General features: G+C 39.0%; 1 protein-coding gene across 3 annotated transcripts in view; it reads right to left on the reverse strand.

The window, feature by feature from the left end:
* The window catches only part of ASPP (Ankyrin-repeat, SH3-domain, and Proline-rich-region containing Protein), a 343,639-nt gene that overhangs the window by 66,330 nt on the left and 264,299 nt on the right, over positions 1-13,010 (reverse strand). The window lies entirely within an intron of this gene.

The raw sequence follows: 13,010 nt of genomic DNA on the forward strand, positions 1-13,010 counted from the left end.
AAAATAAAATTTCTAAATAAATCAAGGAGAACAGAATTGATTGACAAAAATGGCATGGGGGATAACACTGAAATGCGACACGGAAATTAAGAAGAATGCACCAGTCTGCTCACTTTTATTTTTCTAAACATGATTATATATTACATGAAAGTGAATTTTTAAATTGTACATTTTAAGTAAAACATTTCTTTTCGAAAAGTCATGAAGCGTCTTGTCCAATGCTTTCAGATAAACAATGTATTACGTGTGAAATTTGGAACAGGTGTAAGTCGATTAAGTGCGATGATGAGAATGAATTAATGTCTTAAATGTAACCAGAAAAAGAAAGTAGACATGCTAATATTGCTGTTTTATTCAGAACGATGTCATTTTTCAGTGAAGATAGCCTGGTCATGAAATTGTGAATTATATTATTATTAAACCAGCCTGCCTCTTTGGAGGACGAAATGCAACAACATTTTTGCAATTTTCTCCTGTCCTAGCTTTTCAAGTGTAGATCAATTGCTTTATTTTGAAATCATTTCCGAGAGCCCCAGGTGTACATGAGGTGTAGATGATACAGCAATACTTTGAAGGGGCAGTGCGTATGCATTTTCTTGTGTTACTTTTGCCTATCATAATTAAATGTATCGTTCTCATCACAGCTTCACCTGAGTTATAGTTCCTGGTATTCACATCGTTTTCGCAATACAACTTCAACGTTTCTTCCATAAGAGCCATGACCTCACGCTACTACTACCTACTACTGACTGAACGTAAACAATGATGGATCCTACATACAGTGGCCATATTGCAAGCGACACTAACGCTCAGGTGGTAATTTTAATCGCTAATTGTTGGAGAAAACATAATGAACGAACGAGCTGACTTAACTGATTCGTTTGATTTATTGAACTTTGCTTTTCTGACACTTTTGGTTAATCGCGACGATGTGGATAAGTGATGATATGATGCAATTGGTGAAGGTACACTCCAGGCGCGGTTGGCTGTATAGCGCAAATGTGCAGTGAACCTCCAGTAATATACAAAATAAACAATAACGGAGAAGTTCATAAGCGTAGAGTGCCAAATTCTCTTAGTGAGAAGGAGAAACCGCGGGCCAGAGCCACTCAGCTCCCCTCTAGTTCCGTTTCGTGCAAAGCCTCCGCTGAACCTCCGCAAGCCAATCCCTACCATGCTAAAAGCTTAGGACGGCTAGCAGAAGCTCGACGCGTACATATGGCGAAAATACATGCAGTCTGAGACTCCAGGAAGGTCGTCTCGTCAAAACGGACATGCGCAGTTCGTAGGATCACCAGCGAGCTGGAGTGAACCACGCTCTTCTCTCTTCCAGTGTTGCACTATGTGTTTCAATTTGAATTCATTTGGCATTCTCTTTGTATTATTTATATTTTACAAGACTTATTAGATTAATGAAGAGGGTGTAATATAAATGTAGAGGTAACACCGAACGAAAGCTAGAAGTAAAGATGATGGGACAAATAAGATAAATATGATAGAAAACAACTTGCCTACACATTCAGAGTTTTCATCTTTAAGATGGAAACACTTCAGGTGGAAGGAGCCGAAAAGTCAAAAATAGCGCGAGGGCGAGGGGTCGCTTATCGGACAAGACTTAAACAACCTTTTGGTCTTCTTACGTCAGACTAAATGCTTTCGTTGACAGCTAGGCTTTTTAGGTTTAGTTGTCTTAGAATATATACACTACAATTTTCGGGGCTTTACCGTGCTTGACCAAAAATGTAATATGTGCTATTTATTCAAGCCTAGCCTAACAATGAAGGCATTTCGCACTTCCGTCAGAAGACGACCAAAAAGTTGTTTGGGTTTCGTGCGATCAGTTATACTCTAGAAAGAGAGGGTGTTCGAGGGGACGCGCGCGATTGACTTTGTTACGTGTCATTGTCTCCATACTTGTTAGTTTGTTTTGAAGTGCATGGCTGGTGATTGAAATATATTTGGCGTGGTGATACGTTGAGTGGAGTGAGGTGGATTGTGTATTGGAAGGTGTGTAGTTGTTGCTGTGCGAGAAGTTAACATATTGCATAGAATAGAATCGAATCGCTTTGATTTAGCGATATACTTTCGAATAGTTATATAAGAATTATCTTGTAATCAAGGGTCTTGGGTTCGATTACTGATACTCATTCTAGCAGGCAGAGATTTGTATTTTTAACTGTAGGTTCAGGATCCAGTTCCAATAATATAGTCTATTTGACAGTGGTGGGACCAGAAAAGAGTTGGCAAGAGTGGAAGAGGCAAAATTGAGGCGAGAATATTTTCTGAATTCTGAGATACCCCTAAATACAATACCATACGAAAATCTTAAATTAAAATGATCGCCCCCGACACACACACTCCTTGGTGCTGTCCCTGTTATCTGAACATAAAGCAAATTAACTGTGAGTAATCTACCGGCCAAAATTTGCTAATTTTCCCAGTACTATCTCTACGAACCAAAGCGTGTAGTGTCTCAAAAGGTTTAGATAAGTCCACTTTGCATAATTTTGGTGAACCCCCAGAAAAATTATGCACGAGCCGCGCCTGGTACACTCACAAGGAACGCCCAGGCCGGCATTCGAACCGTGGACCCCTGGCGTCGTAGCGCGCTGTGCTAACCACTCCGCCACGTGGCGCCAGTGTCAGGGAGAAAGCATAATGAAGGAACCATCTAACGTGGTGAAACATATTTGATTGGAACTCGTAAAGGCAAAAAAACTTTTAGTTTCAGAGTGAGTGACACATGGCATTGGGAAAGGCACACTTCGGCATCCAAGTGGAAGGGAAGGCGGGCTCCTTTCTTCTCCCTGCGGAAAACAAAGAGAAAGCTTCCAAAGAGGCAGCCGACCGCTTTCTAAAGCAATTACCTACATTGCGCGTCTGCCGCCGGTGTGGGTCAATGGCACACATCCGTCCCCCCGATTCCTCTCCCTTGGAAACAGTGTTTGCCTACCACCTCGGGTTGGAGCTAATAGCAGCAAATACGGAATGGAAAATGAACACACATGCCCACCAAACAGTGTTTGGTCTCTCTATGCACCATGTCCACGACCGTAAAGCGTGTACAGTATAAATCACGATGAACTGTTCATCAAGGAGTTGACCCAAACAATTTAAATGAACTGAACGAGTCTCATAATTAGTGACCGGTTTTCATTTTTTTTTAAAAAAAAGAGGAACTGATGTTGGACAGGCTTCCTACAGTCTATCTGTTCAGGGTCGTACGTTCGAATCATAGATAAAATATGCATGTTTCATTCTATTTGCTCCAATAGTTATGCATTCTTATTTCTATTTGAAACTCTGTTGGAATTGCACTAGTTTCTAGGGCACATATTTGATAAGAATATCAATCTTAAGATTATAACGAACAAGTTATAGCAGAACTTTAATTAGAAAACACATAATACAATGTGCATTTTTATGTGATATCACTACAAATATGTAGAAATTGTATTTCTCCACTTTTGCACGAAGGTAATTGTTACAATTTATTTTATAAATTCATATATCCGCGAGTTATCCTAAATCTTCTTATGCAGCCCTTTTCGCTGATGGGAATATTAGTTTGCCTAATACATGCAAGAGAACATTAAGCAACCGAGGCTCAAGTTTCAAACGAAAAAGAAAGACTGTATTCGGGTTATGTCTCTCTGATGGCGTAGTGGTAATGTCACCTTGCAATCGAGGGGTTCTGGGATCGATACTCGGTGGAGGTACATAGTGGTTCGGATCTCACTGTAAACTGTAGGTCCAGTCCCGATTAGCTTTTCTGCGCATACATAGAGGAATCATCACTTATGCACATCGAGTTTCGCACGTCTTGTTTCAAAGCACCTACCTGAAGTTTTATCTACTGTTGGAAATTCCCACGTAGTTTTGGACTTACATTCGTGGTAGATTAGTAAACGATTCATAGTCACTGTTATAGAATAAAATGAAATCCTATGGGAACATTCAGACCGAAGCCACTGCAATACGTGTCACTTGGAAAACAACCTTCAGAAATAAATGCAACCTTTTGCACCGGAATGACATCACAAACTGCACATGTCGCCTGTCACTCGGAATGGGCAGTTTTCTCACCAGTGTCGTCTCGGTATGTTGGCCGCTGCTTGCACAGCGAATGCTTTTCTCAGCATGACAACAAACTACACACCATTGTGTGCAGTTTGTGGCCGTGTTGCTTGCAGCTTGTCAATTCGGTGAAACCTCAAAAATTTTCTCAAAACTCAAATACACAGAGCTTAAGCATTTTCACTACCTGGTATGATAAAGAACGTCGATTTGTTGCCCAATCAGCAAAATAATTCAGTTTTACCCTACTTCCAGAATATAATCTTCTGCTTCCATTAACCACTCCACTTAATTTCAATAACATTCCTCCACTTTCGCCCAGACTTCAAATGGGTTTCTTACCATTAGATTCCCTTTGGAGGCTCTCTTTTCAGAGACACTACTTACCTTGTTCCAGGTGAGTTTTACTGGTTATTTTCTTTCATTCTTTTTTAATATTAGAGCATTAATATACAATTCTTCCTTAACCGCATTCACATTCAAAATCTCCATGCTATCAAGTTTACAAATACCTTTAAAATTTATTTGAAATAGAAGGAACTCAAGTTTTGAAGCCCGCGACCACTGTACTGAACCTTCAAATATTTTGATTTAAACTGGAAGATTATTGTTTTCGAACGCAAAATTAACATTCAATCCCTTACCTCCATCAAGTTTCGATTTGCAGTTCAGAGATAATGGAAATAATTGACATTATATTGACAAATTATCTTGTACAGTGGGATCCTTGAGTATTACCGTGCAAATTGTCCATGACTATTTTCATTAATTTTTATCGTACATCCGATGTGTTTTTAAGCGATGGATTTTTATGTATGCTGGTGCAGAAGTTGTCAACAGCTTGTTTCAAGTTTTCTTTTAATTCTTGAAGCTCCTATTGGGTCAAATAAAATACACGAACATGGTGATGGACAATTTGCACGGTAATACTCATGGATCCCACTGTACCTACGGATTAATTCGCACTTTTATAAATACTTTGTTTTAGGTAATATATCATAGTTTGTTTTATCCGCAGTTTAAAATTTTCAATAAGTTATCCTTCTTTTTAAGGAATAATTTTAAAATTATAAAAACACAATACCATGAAATATGCAGTAAATGTAAATGCTCTTGGATGTTCAATTTCGAGCATCAAAACTCTTGAACTTCAAAGAATGGAAATATATTATTCTGATGTAATAATAACGACCGGGCATAATTTTACCCCACCCTAGCTTGACTTAATGGCACAAAACTGGACCGTTCGGTAGTCAAGCGTTACTGAATAACATGGGCGAAAAAATAACATATGATGATAAACCGGGCACTTGCGAGCCATGAGCAATTCGTACATCTCGGACAATTACATCGAAATATCGATTTCTTTTGTGTGTATGTGTGTGACCCACTACATGAATACATACATTCATAAACGGTGTATTACCTGACAGGGACCGACATAAGAGTAGCACAACATCAAGAGATTGATTAATAAATATAATTAGAATTTGTTACTTTGAATTTGGATGACACATTTTTAACCTAACAATAAGATGAGTTAACAACATTCTTGTGATGTAATCTCCCCAAGAAATGAACTTTAAAACTGCGAGTACTCTGTCTAGTTAAATTTCGTTTCTACATTCATACATTTGCAGATTAAATCTTACTCAAATAATTTTTTATAATGTACACAAGATAAAAACAAGTTAATAACATTTTCTTATTTCCTTAGCCTCTTGCTGTAAATATTCACAACGTAGCCTACATTAACGAAAGGAAGTACGTAATAAGAAAAAACAACTTCGCTTTGAAGCACAGACATCTCTTGCTACGCTGCTACATTTGGAGAAATAAAGTGACAGACAGTTGCAAAGAAGACGAATATTCCTGCAAGGCAAAAGAAAACTAAATAATGCAAATGCGTGTACCGTTTGTCGAAGAATTTTCCGCTTCAGATTTTCATGCTGCTTCTTTTTTTGGTCCATTGCAACACTATCTGGATGGCCATTTTGCAGGGAGCCACCGGAAATTGCCTGCCACAAATTACCTGGCGTCAGCCCCATCGCCCGTTAGGCGGTCCAGGATGCGCCTCGGGCCTCCTATAATTATTTCAGTCACACATTCGATGCAAAAGAGCTGTCGGGAAAAGTTTTTACACTGACACGCGTGGCACACGGGGAAGGCCAAATATGGTGGAAACGTAATAACACAATGTGTAATAACAGGTTGCTAAAAGTAGGCTGTTTTCAGTAAGATTTTTGTAACAATTTCAATGCTTCCGGAAAGAGCTACTGTTTATTCTTCATATGGAATCCGGCGCTTCATTCCCACACACACGAATATAAACTAGGGTTGAGCAGACACCAGTCGATACATTTCCCGCGTTTTCGTGTTTTGCGTGATCCGTAAAAATGCCGCTCGACACTTTCACGAACTCTGATTATGCTGGAAATTATGCAAAATTCAAGTTCATATTTGGACTTGATTTGTGTTATTTAGCGTCTCTTTTCTGCCACTTTCGGTTAATTTTCATCATTTCATCACTCATCCCCATCTTCGCAAATTAGCCAAGAGGCACAAAACGCGAAGTAAAATAAACTAAATCAATCAATCAATTTGAAGAAAAACTGTGATGAATGGAATGTTCACCCAATAATATTATCAATATTTAGAACAACTATTAATTGTTACAATTTTCAAGCATCGATAGCAATGTAATCAATCAGTTCAACGTGGTATTGGTTCAGTTCTAATAAAAACCACATGTTCGATCGGGATTCGAACTCAGAACAATGATAGTTGAATCTAGACTGGTTGATTTTGCTATAATTTACTTCGCTTTTCTGCCACTTTTGGCTAATCGCAAATACAAGGTAATAGATGAGAAGAAATTGCTGAAAGGTCATTTACAAACACAAGCACGCAACACGAGTCACACAGAGCATTGTGCTGGCTGCGAGACCAAAGCCAGAGCCTCGTTACTCTGCAAAATGCAGTCCCGGGTGTATACTACGTGGAACAGAGTGGGTCAAACCCTACACCCCAGTTAATCTAGAAAACAACGCAGTCGGCCACTCAGGTCAGTTAACGGTCGCGTACCCGGCAAGTTGGCGTGTCGCAGGTTGTGGACCCCTGGCTAAACTCCCAACTACCAATTAAAGTGACCTCCAACCGGACAGGATGGCTACACAACACACGTGAAGGGTGACATGTACTTTGAGGTTTGCATATGTATTGGGTATGGCTTTAGAGGTAATCGATAGGACTTTCCGAAGTCAGAAGGAAACGTATCCTCCAAGATCAGATAATTCGTATGTGGAACAAAGATAATACAATACAAATAATATCGTAGAGACCATGTATCTGCCAACATTTCTATCTTAACAGGACCTAAATTAATTATGGTACAAATAATCATGATCTGGTTCCATAAAAAAAAGAGAGGGTAATCGCTAAAACCATTTTTCATAAATGTCCAAAAACGCGTTCTAAATAGAGAACGCTGTCATATATTCGTCATATTTTACAATGGCCAAACATCGTTTAATTTTTCTGTATTATGATTAAAATACACTCATTTGGCATACTATTGACAATTGAACAATTCGATATCTGTCGATTGCTCGGAAACTAATATAGGTAGCCCTACAAAGATACAATTTAGTGGACTGAACGGAATGCCAGGTGCTGGTATAGTGGGTTATTATTTTAATATCTCGATGGACCTGACCGTCCTACCAATGGGAGTAAAAAATGGACAAGAAATGGCATTATAGCGACCTATCCGTAGCAAATACAAGTAGAAATATATTTTGTAGGCAAAATGTTCATAAGACAATTTCAAAAATAGTTATCTCGATTTGGTTATTTTGGAAACTACAAGTGTTACATAGATAACTGTTTGGGTGTCATCAAATTGGATTGAAATGCTTATTAATTATGGAGGAAATTATCTTCTCCAAAAGGTACGTTGAAAAAAACAATAACCAATAAACCGGGAAATATGCCAAAGTTCTGATTAGTACCTATGGAGCATATCGCGATTGTGTAGCTTTCTTCAAAAGCCAAACTTCCTAAAACATATAGTGACCAATACCTTACATTTGTAGAAACTAATTTCCATGTCAATACAGAATAAGCCCACCTAACTTGCAAATGTTCATGCCGTGACGAAGTGCTTGGCGTAAGTGCTGCGAAGTCACGGTATTAGCTTAAATTAAAGTTTATTTTTAAGCCGACTTTATGCAGATAGACTAATCGGGTCTGGGCCTACAGTCTAAAGCAGAGATGTCCAGCCTCAGCCTCGGTCTCCAGGAGCCTTGCGAGGCTGAGGCCGAGGTCGAGTTGGAGGCTGAGGCTGTGTGAGGCTGGAGGCCGAGTTGAAGGTTGGAGGCTGAGGCCCTGTGAGGTTGGAGGCCGAAGCTGTGTGAGGCCGGAGGCCGGGAACTGAGGCCGTGTGAGGCCGAGGCCGAATTGAAGGTTGGAGGCTGAGGCCCTGTGAGGTTGGAGGCCGAGATGGAGTTCGGAGGCGGAGGCTGTGAGAGGCCGGAGGTTGGGCCTCGCAAGCAAACCAAATGAACAGCTCTCACTACACGATAACAGAATCCGATCTGCATCTCGCTTCCAATGGATTCTACTACGGGACTTTGTGAAATTGTCTCTGTCCTTCAGAAAGGAAGCTCGCCTTCTACCAGTTGTTGATATCAGCCAAGCCATAGGTGATTTTTGGCCTCGAGGGTAGATTGCATTCCTTTATCTGGCATCTTGCTTGGCTCTCTGTGGCGTAGGGTATAGTCTGTTCCTTTTCTCTGCTTTACTTTTGTCAGATGTTATTTCGAGTGTATTCTGGAAACGAAGTCCGTAACTTCTGGACTATCTAGAAACCACATCCAGAAATTGTACAGTCGTTGTCGCGTGCCTCCTGGAGCAAGTTAAAATATAGACACGTTCCATACCTCGTAAAATTCTATGTTAAATCTAACATGATTATTAATATTAGGTAATCATTAGCCCCTTCTCTTAACACACAAGAATTCCCATGAACTGTAAAAGAAATTGGCCAACTTCTTGTAAGTTCAGACCAGAGATCTCCAGCCTCCGGAAACCGGGCCTCAACCTCGGCCACCAGAAGCCTTGCGAGGCTGAGGCCATTTGAGGCCGAGTTGGAGTTCGGAGACTGAGGCCCTGTGAGGCCGCAGGCTGAGGCACTGTGAGGCCGAGTTGGAGTTCGGAGGCTGAGGCCGTGTGAGGCTGGAGGCCGAGATGGAGTTCGGAGGCTGAGGCCGTGTGAAGCCGGAGGCCGACCTTCAACTCGGAGGCCGGGTCTCGCGAGGCCAAAGTCAAATAGCCATCTCTGGTCTAAAGTGGGATCTGGCTCACCATGTGCTTCTAACCCGGGACCTCTCATTTATAAGGCGACAGCGTTAGCACTATATCATTGCAAAGACCCGGTATTAGGTTACACCTCCCTCGACTGTTTCATAGACTCACCTTAAGAAAAACATAATGACACCCTGCCACTGGAGTCCCACATTGATCCAATCTAGCCCCTCTCCTCTATACCATTTTTACAGCCGACATATCTACCGTAATCAAACACATCAAAGTTCATTTTTACAGACTACAAATTCCCTTTCCATCGAAATCACCAGATGCAATCATAGCTTAGCTCAATGACAATTTAACCAGCGTGAATACCTGGTGTAAATCTAACGGTCTAAAAATAAACCCACAAAAAACAACTTTCTCTATTATTGGTTCCCGAAATAGTCTCTCACTGATAAATCCTAACGAGATATGCAACAAACTAAACACATCTATAATCCCTTATTCAACAAGTGTCAAAAATCTAGGCGTAATATTAGATGAACATCTTAACCGAGATCTTCATGTTCAAGAACAAACTAAAATGCTTACGTCGTGCTTAGATCCATCTACAGTTTGAAAGAATGCCTAGGTCGTTTCCTATACTAGACTACTACTGCGACCCAATTTACGGATAAAATCTATCTGTGCGAAACAAAATAAATATTGAGAAAGTCCAAAATTCCTGTTTCCATTTCGAACACCGCATAAAAAAATATGACCATATCCTCCCAATCCTTAAAGCAAACAAAATGTCGAACATAGTCCGACGTCGAAAACTCCATCTGTGTTGCTTTATTCATAGTCTTTTGCAAACAACACCTGAAAACCTGTTCCAGAAATTAAAACTCAGAAGGGAAATATATGATCATACAAGGGGGAAAATTAAAACTTGAGCTTCCAAAGCACACACTAGTGCTTTTCGAAACATTCTTTACCTATTCGGCTCCTTTCATAACGTCCTTCATTAATCGTAACAACTTCAAAGACAAACTCAAAAATCTATTGTTAAATGGACAATATCTGTGTTCCAGCGGTCACGAATAGTAGCTCTCACTTCTGAAGCAACTTCCTAAAAACAACTACTCTTATTTTGTCTCTTTACTCCCCCCCCCCCCCTTACATGTCGTCAATCCTTGAATGTATTTTGTTCTTTCTCGTGTATTAAAAATATTTACATATTTCTATATCGTGTTAATTTGTATTAGTCTTACTTAAATGGCACTAAGCACAATTGTGTTTATTCATTTGTGTATCCTTTGTGTATTTTCTTGCTTTATTTTCTCTTGTGTGTATGCGAACCCTTGTTCTCACTTTTGTATTTGTCCTTTTTGTGTGCATTTTCTTTGTTTGGTTTTTATATGTCTTTATTATGTTGTATTTGTATTAATCGGAGTTAATGGCAGAACAGGCTGAACCTCGCCCTTCAATAAAGGATAATGTAATTGAATAATGGTTGAATAATTTGATAATTGAATGGTTCCGCAACGACTCGAACCTGGGGCTTGCATCTACACATGGAAAACTCATAACTCACCACCACACGATAAAAAAAGTGATCGCTACATTAGCTTGGGGTTGACTCCGATCGTGGGCAATTTAGGATGTTTTGAACCCAGTAAGCTGTGAAATGAGGATTGATCCAAGAAGAACATTAAAGAGCACAGATAATTCCCCAGATGCCGCGAAAGAGGAATAAAGCTCCTGGGTAAAAGAAAAAAAACTCCGAGGGAACCTCAACTAAAAGTTCGTGGAAATCAGAGTATTGACGCAAAGTTCCTTTGGGATCCACGGCGAGGTAAAAGAAGAAAAAAATGTAGCTGAAAACATGCAGTGTTTATTTTCCAGGAACCTGAAAGTTTGTAGAGGAAGGAATTTAAATATTGGAACCTCGGTGTAAGTTTTTCACGGCAAACGCTGCATGTTAATGCATACTGTTTGACCAAAGCAATTACTATCGGTGAACCCTTACAATGGGTGGAATTAGAGAGAGAATTAAATGAGTATTTCTGCATGAAATATTAAAATCTTTCTTCCGTTGGATGCCGAGAAGGAATTAATCGTCCGTGAATGCTACTTTTACATAAGGAAAGTTGATTCTAAAGCACACCAGTTTGTTCACATAGGTTAAATGAAGAGGTCTCAATGCACAGATGGGCATGGGAAACCACAGACCTCCAGTTGTGGAGAACCTTACATGGCAATAACCTTTCACTTTAGGTCTGCCAGTAAAATTAACAAATATTGAAGAGTGTGGGCAAATCCTAAACACTAATCCACAATTAGATCCTCGAGTCCACTGATAGCAATAAAATTTGTTCGGTAAAACACTACTATCACCTAATTTTTAATTATAAATAATGTTTTGATTGGTTTGATTTATTTTTACTTCGCTTTCCTGCCACTTTTAGCGATTATGAAATTGATGAAGGGACACACACAAAGACACCCATGCCGGGATTCGACCGCCACGGAGGTCGACAATTATAAAAGGGCAATATGTGCTAGACACGGAGTATAGTTACATTTGAAATTAGGTCGTTTTGTTGAATTTGAAAAAAAGCATGTCAATATTCCTAAACACACAAAATAAATAATATACATCTAGCTTGTTTTGTTGGGAAATGCTTTTAAAATATAAAGATCAAATTTCTGGAAAAGGAACTTGTAGGTAGGCTATATATACATTAAGTGTGAACTTCGCAATATAAATTAGGTCAATTTTTCGGTGTTACTAGTTCAAAAGCTCTATTTGTATATGAATTTGTGTTTTCTTAGAATGTAAATGTGCAAAGTGATTCTAAATTATGTGTAAACGTTACAAGATTTGATGACCTGGGTTAGAACCAGGGTTGGCATGTTTTAAACAAAGGTATTTTAAACAACTTGTTTTAAACGTTTAAAACACATGGATTTATTTTTTCCACAAATGTTTAAAACATTTGAAACAAAGTGCTTTAAACATGTTTTTTTTTCAGACTTGTTTAAAACACATTTTGATACTTGATGTTTGATAGTTTGTGGTTATTTGCGTGTTTTGTATCTGTTTATTGATCATAGAAATCTGTTTAGTGGCTGAAAATGTATATTGAATTAACAAAGAAACATATCGCGATGAATACCCGTGGGTCACGTTTTGTACAGGTGTTTAAAATATTTTTAAGATTGAATACTACATGGATGAAACAATCTTGTTCCTCAACTGCAAATATGCATTGTCGTTAATGTCAATATTTAGCTGCATTCATTAAAAAATGTCGTATTAAAAAAAGTAGATACCATATGGACTCAGTGGGGCCTGGCAACTGTGGATTAGTTGAAGCCTCTCGAACAGCCTACATGCGAGATTTTATTTAATAATAACATAAAGAGATATTTTAAGTTAGTCAAGAGTTTACTTTATAATAGGAACACAGTCCATCCTTGGATGATTAATAGATTCCTTATTAATCACAATTGTTAGAAAATAAGTCTTCTTGGCATTATGTTTTAAACGTTTCATTTGCTTAAAACATGTTTTTTCGGTTGTTGTTTAAAACACGGTTTAAAACAAAACGTTTTAAGGTACTTAGAACCGCAAGGCA

The sequence above is a fragment of the Lepisma saccharinum genome, chromosome 25 (genome assembly GCF_977018435.1).
Source record: "Lepisma saccharinum chromosome 25, izLepSacc3.1, whole genome shotgun sequence".
In the NCBI taxonomy this organism is placed as follows: Eukaryota; Metazoa; Arthropoda; class Insecta; order Zygentoma; family Lepismatidae; genus Lepisma; species Lepisma saccharinum.